Source organism: Myotis brandtii, unplaced genomic scaffold, assembly GCF_000412655.1.
Source record: "Myotis brandtii unplaced genomic scaffold, ASM41265v1 scaffold432, whole genome shotgun sequence".
Taxonomy (NCBI): Eukaryota; Metazoa; Chordata; class Mammalia; order Chiroptera; family Vespertilionidae; genus Myotis; species Myotis brandtii.
The window spans coordinates 1,952,099-1,962,349 of record NW_005366520.1 but is presented as its reverse complement, the minus strand read 5'-3'; the positions used below and the strand labels follow the sequence as shown (position 1 = coordinate 1,962,349).

The 10,251-nt window shown below is 38.2% G+C and overlaps 1 protein-coding gene across 1 annotated transcript in view; it reads right to left on the bottom strand.

Annotated features, from left to right (window-relative positions):
- The window catches only part of NAALADL2 (N-acetylated alpha-linked acidic dipeptidase-like 2), an 825,315-nt gene that overhangs the window by 419,885 nt on the left and 395,179 nt on the right, over nucleotides 1-10,251 (bottom strand). The window lies entirely within an intron of this gene.

The window sequence follows — 10,251 nt, the reverse complement described above, 5'->3', positions numbered from 1 at the left end:
AGAAGGAGAAGGAGAAGGAGAAGGAGAAGGAGAAGGAGAAGGAGAAGAAGGAGAAGAAGAGAGGCAAAATAATTTAATAGGCTGTCTGTAAAAAAATAATAATGAAGACAAAGAGAAAACCAGGTGTCATATACCAAAACCATATCTCCATGAGAAAATAATGGACTTGAGAAATCATCTACCATATCTGTACATATTTAGAGATTTCCCAGTTGGGTGGAAGAGTTTGGGAAAGAATTTATGACAGCTACCTTGAAAACTAAACAAATTAAGAAACAAAGCAACTGAAAAGTCACACAAGTAATTAACATAAATAGATTATACCAAGTGGCTGATCTGTGAACAATGTTTTCATGGCCATAAAACAAAAACTAAATCTTGATTCATTTAAAAATTGAGAAGTAATAAAATGGGAAGATAGGATGTGAAGGATGCAGGGTCTTGATTGTTAGTCATGTAAAGAAGCCCAGTCATCTTCTTTTTTATTTATTTTTTGTTAATCCTCGCCAAAGGATATTTTAATTTACCCCATTGGTTTTCAGAGAGAATGGAAGAGAGAGGAAGAGACAGAGAGAGAAAAACAGCATTGTGAGAGAGACACATCAATTGGTTGTCTCCTACACTTGCCCTGACTGAAACCAGGGATCAAACCCACAACTGAGGTACAGGCCCTTGATCAAAATTGAACCCTCAAACCTTCAGTCCATGGACTTATGCTCTTACCACTGAGCAAAACCAGCTGGGACCATCTTCTTTCTTAAGACATTAATTCAATATTCACAACATAGGAGTATAAACACAGTGTTTGCAAACAGAGCTCAATGTCAAGTGATAAAATCAAACTAATTTAAAGTAGCTCCTGTAGGGAATGGGCTGGGAAGTTCAAAAGAAATGAGGATGAGAAATTTCTCCTTTTCTTCCTCTCTCTCACTTCTTCCTTCCTCCTCCTTCATCACCCCTTTCCTTTCTATCCCTAGGTTTTATAATTCCAACTCAGTTTTAACTATGTACACCTATTTCTTGAATTAAATATATAAACCAAAGATAAATTCATACAACATATAATTTAATGATATATCTCTATTACATATAATTTACTGTTAATTTTTTGAGGATCTAGCTCAGTACTATTGCATAGTAATGATACAAAGGAAACAGAAAATGGTTATTATATAATAGGCCTTAATGAATGCTTTCACTTTTAGGATATTAATTAAGTTACATAGTGTGTGCAAATAAATATTTATTGATCTGATCAAATTGAATTAATAGTTTCATATGTTTCTCTATTTTGATTAGGTAGTTAACACATGGAAGACATACACTGCATTTTAATTATTATCACTCAGTATTGTTTACCCAATTACACATAGCATAATGAAGTGGTTTGTTGTTGTCCTTTAAATTAAACTGGATAATCATGGCATATTTTTCTAAGATGGTCTTGGAAAAATCATTAATTCAAGTGGCTAATTTGCCCTTGGCAAAAAATCAAGCAATGTAAGCATGTAGTTTTTTTAGGAGATAATTTTAGTAAGCAAGATGATCATTGACTAATTATTTTAAATGATGATTGTGTACTGGTAAGAATTGAATATTTACAGGTAATAAGTTTAACTAATACTATGAGATAGCTACTTTGGAGGTTATACAAAAACTGCTGGTGCACATTTACTGCTTGCAGTAAGTACTGGTGGACAGGAATTAAACTTGCATTTTCAATCAGTTAAAAAGTGGTTGCTTCCTCCAATGGGAAGTGTTGAGACAGCATTTGGAACCCTACAGGAAACCTGGTGTTTGGCTATTGTAGAGTCCCATGGATTGTCGACCATTGGTTTCCTCATAGTATTTAATGGCTGGTGAGGCTCTTTCTCTCCCACAACTGGTTATCCCAAAGGCATAGTTCCATACATTTTTAAACCATCGTGCCCCAAATTTAGGAGAAAATATGTGTTTGGGGTTTTGCTCAAATTTTCTACTTATCTCTTCAAAATGTGGGCATTAGCAATCAGCAATTTAAAATGTTTGCTGGACTATCTCTTTGTCTTATCTGTGAACTATTTCACTATGTTAGCAGCACAGAAGAGTAGGGTAGCAGAATATAGTAAATCATATGGAAAATTTAGATCACCTCCCACCTTTGGAAAAATTCTAAAGTATTGTTATACCTAAATTCTTGTCAAAGAAAATAATATTCACTAGACAGTAGCTCAGCTCTGAATCTCATTAATCTGGTGTGGGGGTGATTTTCTCGAGCTTTCTTAAGATATTTTATCTTGTTGATTTACAAAATAAAATAAAAATAAACTGACTTTCTAATCCAGTGGCTTAATCGTATTCCATAAGGCAGTAATCATTTCTATAAAGATGAATAGAAAATCAAAAATGCTATCAGAATTACATAAAAAGATAAATTGGATATTCTGAGTCAAGGTAATAAGGTTAGAGAGGTAAAGAGAAAATGATTGCAAACTAAAAACCAGAAAGAAAACAAAACAAAACAATATACAAATGTATATGGATCCAGAAACGGAGACAGAGAGTGAGCATACAACTAAGAGTCCTATATAATAAAAGGCCAGAGACCGTAAAGGTGTCCTTACCATAATGACTGTTAGACCAGAACCACACAGCCCCTCGCTGGGCTGGCCCTACCCCCCAGCAAGTGGTTAGGGGTGATCAGGCCGGCAGGCAGGCAGACCAGTGGTTAGGGGTGATCAGGCAGGCAGGCAGGCAGACCAGTGGTTAGGGGCGATCAGGCAGGCAGATGGTCCCTCGCAGGGCTGGTCCCGCCCCCCAGCAAGCAGTTAGGGGTGATCTGGAAGGCAGGCAAAGGTGGTTAGGAGTGATCAATCAGGCAGGCAGAGTGGTTAGGGGTGATCAGGCAGGCAGGCAGAGTGGTTAGGGGCAATCAGGCAGGCAGGCAGAAGGGTAAGCGGTTAGGAGCCAGCTGTCCCGAATTGCGAGAGGGATGTCTGACTACCTACTAGCAGTCGGACATCCCCCGAGGGGTCCTGGATTGGAGAGGGCGCAGGCCAGTCTGAGAGACATCCCGCCCCCCACCACCCCAGTTCATGAATTTCATGCACCGGGCCTCTAGTCTTATAATAAACAAAATCAATGATCCTTTGCTTCTATGGCTTAGTTCTAAAACTTTAGGAAAATCAATAAATTTTCAATTTACTTCACTTGGGAATATTGTGGTCTTCACGTCAATGGCATGCATTTCAATGTTGAAGTTCTTCTTCCCTTGAAAATCCATAAGCTAAGCCCCTCGGCTGGTGCAGGGACAGTTTTGCCCTTAGATGCACTCCCATTCTTACAGGTTCTGTGCAGTGTTGTTGGAGGTCCCAGACTCTCTCTAGCATTTCCCAGGCTTTGATGTCACGTGGTTACTGGCATTAATGGCTTCCTGATGTTGCTAACCCATGGATTTTCTCACCATCCTCTATTGGACTTTTCACCAGTGCTGGCCTCTGTAAATCCAGCATTATAGTCTCTTTGTAGAACCTCCTCACCCACCACCATTAGACCTTGACTGATAAAGCCACAAAGTTATCATTTTTTTTCTTTTTATGTGAATATGACAGAAAATGCATCATTATTTATATTGCTGTACTTCTGCCAGAATATAAAGTTAGGCTCAGACCTATGAACCCCTCAATATCTAGGTGCTCATTACAAATGTTATGTACTAGCGGGGTGGGAGGCTATGGGATGTTTGTAAGGTGACTGCTGACCATGAGGAAAAGAGTTCACATCAAAATATGATATCCAACAGGGAAAAGGGGAAATTCTGTGGGAAGTTAGTTCTTACACGAAATAACTTTCTTTTTAATTATAATTTCTAACATACCTGAATTTCTAGATTTCAACATAAAGATAGGAATGACCCTTATGGTTAGTAGGGAACTAAGAAAAAAACATAATGAAGTAAAAATGTTGACAGAAGTTTAAGTTTGATTTCTGTATGAAAAATCCTTTTCCCCAATAAATTCTTAGTTGCCCATGATAAATGTAACCAAGTTAAGATGAGTCAACCCTAAATAATGCAGCAGCATAGCCTGTCACTTTCCCTCAATTGATCTTCATGACCTATTCTTTAGTGCAGGTTACTTTTCTCATTTTTCAAAGAGTACAGAGAAAATGGATCCCATGTGGATGGAATGTGTCCATTAAAGCAAGCTGAGTGGAATAAAAAAATAGTAAGAGGAGGATATAAAAAAATTAAAGGATTATTTTTCACTTTAAAAAGAGAAGAATCTATCACTCACTGAGAGTAGTGAGGAACGATTGACTGGGAAAGCAGCATGGTTTGAAAACACTGTAAGCAGAACACTCCACAGGGAACTTGAGGGGTCTGAGGTGTTGGGACCATCCAGTTCCCCTAGGGCAGTGGTCGGCAAACTCATTAGTCAACAGAGCCAAATATCAACAGTACAACGATTGAAATTTCTTTTGAGAGCCAAATTTTTTAAACTTAAACTATATAGGTAGGTACATTGTTATTAACTTCATTAGGGTACTCCTAAGGCTTAGGAAGAGCCACACTCAAGGGGCCAAAGAGCCACATGTGTCTCGCAAGCCGCAGTTTGCCGACCACGGCCTAAGGGATCTGATAAGAAGAATGACAACAGGAAGACTACTAATAGGAGCATGCTCACAGTTCTTCCAGTTGTCAGAGCATTTCAGCAGCAGGGGCCATGCTAGAAATGGAGTTAGTGGTTCCACCATCATGCCTGGCCAAGATCTTACACCTGTCACAGGCTTTTATCTTGATCACCACATGTCACTTTTTCCTTGTGGCTTCAAATTCTTCTTCATGATTCTACTCTCTTCTCCCCTTCCCTCCATCATGCACTCTGCTGCCCAGTGTGTCTTACTGTAACACCAATTATAACTGCTTCATGGGTCCTGATGTTTCCAACCTCAATGTGAATAAAATAATATTTTCTCCTTTTGGGGCAGAAGGTTATACATGACATTGACATTCCTTACAATTCTATTAGCCATCATTCTAAGGATTTCTGTCTCTTCAAGGGTCCTAAAGACTGTTCTTTTCTCTGTGCTTTACAACCCACTCCTCCTATCACCAACTTAGTGTGGAGATGGAAGCCACTTGGTAAATACTATTTTGTTTCTTTGTTAGTATTCAAGGTCCCTATTAGAACTATTTTTGCTTTCCAAAATATGGAGTTTTCACTCTACTCCAGCCAGTCTGTTCTCTCTATGATCAAAAATGTCATGCTCTCCCTACTTCTACTTATTATTTCCATCATGTGAACGATCTTTTCATGATCTCCCCAGCCATTTGTCACGCTCTTGTTCAAATTTCACTTGTCACATTAGGTAACACATCTAGTAATTACTGTTCTCATCAAAATTAAACTCCTAATTGTTCTCTATTCCATTTCTGGTAATAACAACAAGAGCTACTATTTACTGAACCTGCACTGAGATTCAACAAGGTTAAACAAGACATTGTTAAAGTTGTGTTTACATTGTATCCTCCTGAGTACCTTCTGGAGAAGTTGCTTTTGTTATTACCACCACTTAAGAGGTGCAAAACCCAGGATTATTGTGTTAAAAGGATTCCTAATGTCATAGTAAGTAGCATAAATAGACTATAATCCTAGCTTTTCAGTGTCTAAACTGTGGCTCTTAAGAATTTCAAAACAACCTAGTATTGGCATAAAAACAGACATCTAGATCAATGGAACATAATAGAGAGCCCACAAATAAACCCACACATTTATGGCCAATTAATGTTTGACAAAGGAGGCAAGAACATACAATGGGGTAAGTATAGTCTATTCAGTGAATGGGGTTGGGATAATTGAACAGATACAGGCAAAAAAATGAAACTAGACCACTTTATTACACCATATACAAGAATAAACTCAAAATGGACTAAAGACTTAAATGTAAGACTTGAAACTATAAAAATCCTAGAGAAAAACATAGGCTGTAAAATAGCTGACATCTCTCATAGCAATATTTTTCTCATATATCTCATTGGGCAAGGGAAATAAAAGGGGGAAAAATACAAATGGGACTACATCAAACTAAAAAGCTTTTGCACAACAAAGGAAACCATCAACAAAATGAAAAGACAACCCATTCAATGGGAGAACAAATTTGCCAATGATACATCTGATAGGGGGTTAATATCCAAAATTTATAAAGAAGTTATGCAACTCAATACCAAAAAAGCGAGCAATCCAATTAAAAAAAAATGGACAAAGGACCTGAATAGACACTTCTCCAAAGATGACCTATAGATGGTCAATAGACATATACAAAGATGCTCAATGTCACTAATACATCAGAGATATGCAAATTTAAACCACAGTGAGATATCATCTTATACATGTCAGAATGTTTCTCATCAATAAATCAACAAAACAACAAGTTTTGGTGAGGATGTGGTGAAAAGAGAACCCTCATGCACTGTTGGTGGAAAGGAAGATTGGTACAGCACAGAGGAAAACAGTATGGAGTTTGCTCAAAAAATTAAGAATGAAACTGCCTTATGACACAGAGATTTCACTTCTGGAAATATATCCAAAGAAACACAAAAGACTAACTCAAAAGATATATGTACCCCTATGTTCATTGCATTAATATTTACAATATTCAAGATTTGGAAACAGCCAATATATAAATATGATAGAATTAGTATTTTTTAGAAGGTGTCAATAACTCTTTAATAAAATTAGACTCTGAAAATAAATATTTCCTTCATCCTATTCCCTGATTATTACTAATATTATTAATATGCAATCATTTTCTAATATCAGTCTTAATTTAATTTATAAGTTAATTCTGTTTCATGCATTTAATTTTTCACCTGCATTTTTAGAAAATCTACAATAAATTTCAAAATATGCATTAGTTTGTTAAGCATTAATGATTTCTACCTACTCCTTAAGAATGGAAGCATGGGGCAGACTGACATACCTCGATGTGGGGATGGGGGGATGAGAGGAGATAAACCAAATAACTTATATACTTTATGCATAGTCCATGGACACAGGCAAAAGGGGGTAAAAACCTGGTGAGGGGGTGTGGGGCATGAAGTTTTCTCCACTGCCTATTAACTTATACAACTATACCCTAAAAATATTTTTTTATTTTGCAGATAAAATAGAAGTGAAAATTAAATCAGGATCCCTTCAGATTTCATCACAAATTACAAATGTGTATTGTACACATGGAAAGGTCATACAGTCAACCATTCATGACTCAATACACAGTAGAATAATTTGACTATAGACAAACCATATTCAGAAACATCTGACAGAGCCACATTGTCCTGATTCATCTTACCTACTTGGGGCAATAATTCAGCAAGTTGTTTTCTACTCTTCAAGCTCCCTCTAAACTTGGTAAAGCCAGTGCCTGCCTAATTTCAGCAATTCTGTCAGAATGGGCACAAGCCCAATTACACAGCTCAGAAACTAACTTGCAGGCACTTTACAGGCCTTTAAAAATAGTTGTATTCTTGGACTTTAAACCTACTGATGTACATGAGAGAGGCTGAGCCCATATTCTATTTTAGAAAGTAATTCTGAGTGGGAAGATTACTGCTAAGTGAATGTTCAGAGTTCCTCAAGTAACTGAGCTCTGATGTCATTAGATGGTTTTCATAAGACTGAGATAATAATATTTATAAAATCCGTGGCTAAGCAGCTTCAAAAGTACTTTTGCTTTTTTTTCCTAATTTGATTTTTCAAATACATTGTCGAGTCCAACAATTTCTCTTTGAAAATCTACATGTATTTCTTCATTTTATGTATATACTAGAGGCCCAGCACATGAAATCACGTGAGACTCAGACCCACTGCACTGCCGTGGGACCCCAGACCTGCCCACACGGCCGCGGGACTCCAGACCTGCAGCACCGCAAGACCCATCAATGCACCTCCTGATGACTAGTTGTTTGGTCATTACAGCGTTACAGCGTTACGGCCACGGGCCTTTTATAATATAGATTAGAGGCCCGGTGCACGAATTCGTGCACAAGTCGGGTCCAGCAGGCCTGCCCCCATTGGGGCCAATCGGGGCCAGCCAGAGTGAGGGGCACGGGAGGTTGGCCGGCCGCAATGCACATCATAGCAACCAGTTGTTTCAGTCGTTCAGTCGCTTGGCTTTTAGATACTAGTATACTAGTATACTAGAGGCCCGGTGCACAAAATTTGTGCTCTGGGGGGAGTGTCCCTCAGCCCAGCCTGCGCCCTCTCCAATCTGGAACCCCTCAAGGGATGTCCAACTGCCGTTTAGGCCCGATCCCTATAGGATCCCTTTGGGATCAGGCCTAAATGGGCAGTCGGACATCCCTCTCACAATCCAGGACTGCTGGCTCCCAACCGCTCACCTGCCTGCCTGCCTGATCACTCCCTAAGCACTCCCCTGCCAGCCTGATTGATGCCTAACTGTTTTCCTGCCGGCCCGGTCACCCCCAACTTTCCTCCTCTACCTGCCTGGTTGCCCCCAATGGCCCTCCCCTGCCAGCCTGGTCACCCCCTACTGCCCTCCCCTGAAGGCCTGGTCCCCCACAACTGCCCTCCCCTGACGGCCATCTTGTGGTGGCCATCTTGTGGCCACATGGGGGCAGCCATCTTGTGTGTTTAAGTGATGGTCAATTTGCATACTGGTCATGACTAATTAGCATATCTGGGCTAATTAGCATACCCCTCTCTTATATAAGATATATATATACATATACATACACATAATGATTTCTCCATACTTTAAATTTAAGATTGGGTTATATTCCATAACTAGTCCTTTCCAATCTCAAAGTATCATTCGTTATCAAGGTGTCATTGACAAGATACATGGCTGTTATTTCCTTTGTTGGATAGTTTTCTTCAAAAATGATTTATTAGACTTTTAATACACCAAAAGAAAGGAAGACTGGAAAATGAAGATGGGCATGGGTCTAGAAAGAACTATAACAATGTACAAAGTTTTGAGCATGAAATTCCCTCTAATTTTAATTCTGGCAACAATGTACAGGTATGCACACAACTAATATTTTATATGTATGATGCCATCCTCCCAGCTGTTGAGCAGTTCTCAGTGATAGAATTTCCATGATTCTTGGTTATCATGAAGGCACATCTTTGGTAGCTTTGTTTTCATTTAGCTGTTTCACAGACACAGAAGTTATTTTTATATTCTAACCAGTTTGAGAAAATATGTTGAGTGAAAAACCTGCTGTATTTGAAAAGTAAGTTGGAGGGAATTAGATGTTTCAAAATAAGTCACTGTTAGATTTCAATTCTTTTTCTTTCAAGCCAGCTTGCAAATCAACAAAGCCTAAATTTACTTGGAAATATTTTAAGTTTCTATGACTCTGAAAGTAAAAGTAGAACAACAACTGATTGAAAAGCAAGAAACCAGATTTATTGCTGTTTTGCCTGGTGACCTTGAGTAAATCACTTTAAGTAATAGCAATCTATAAGTCATTTATATAGAAAACTATGCTGTTTTACATTTAGGTTTTTGAGGGATTTTTAATAATTAGAGGATCAGGGAATACCCCCATTTAGGTTTTTGAGGGATTTTTAATAATTAGAGGATACCCAAAACCTGAAGTGATTCTACACTGAATACTTACATTCTTATTTAAACTTTTTGATAGCAAAAGAAAAAAAATGTAATGAGATTATTTAATTTGGAAATGGAATACATCAGGATTGCAAATGAATAAGAGCACAAAACCAAACACACGAGAGAGAGAGAGAGAGAGAGAGAGAGAGAGAGAGAGAGAGAGAGAGAATGTCTTAAAAGAAAATAACAAATTTTCTTTACCATTATGAATGAGTATGCCCTACCTTTCTGAGTTTATTGATTTCAAGAAAACAATAGCTGGAGAAGTTATGAATATATCCTTGAGCCCAGGCATGCCAAGAGTAAGTGGTATACTGAGTTATCTGTGAGACCTTACATTGGACTAAAACGTCTCCTTGCCTTTTTGTTTTCCAACTAACACATACACACACAAACATAATTCAGCAAAATGCTGACAAAGATCAAACATTTCCTTTTCTTTCGACTCTTCTTATTGTGTCCTTGTGCCCCTTCTTTAAAGGCTGCTGTTCAGTTCTCTGAGATCCGTCTTAGTGCAAAACAAAGCTTGAGCTTCATTCCTTTGTTAAAATGGTCCCTATTGAGGTATTATTTACTGAGAATTGCGCTTATTTCTTTCTCTCAAGAGTCTAAAGGCACCAGGGATAGATCTTG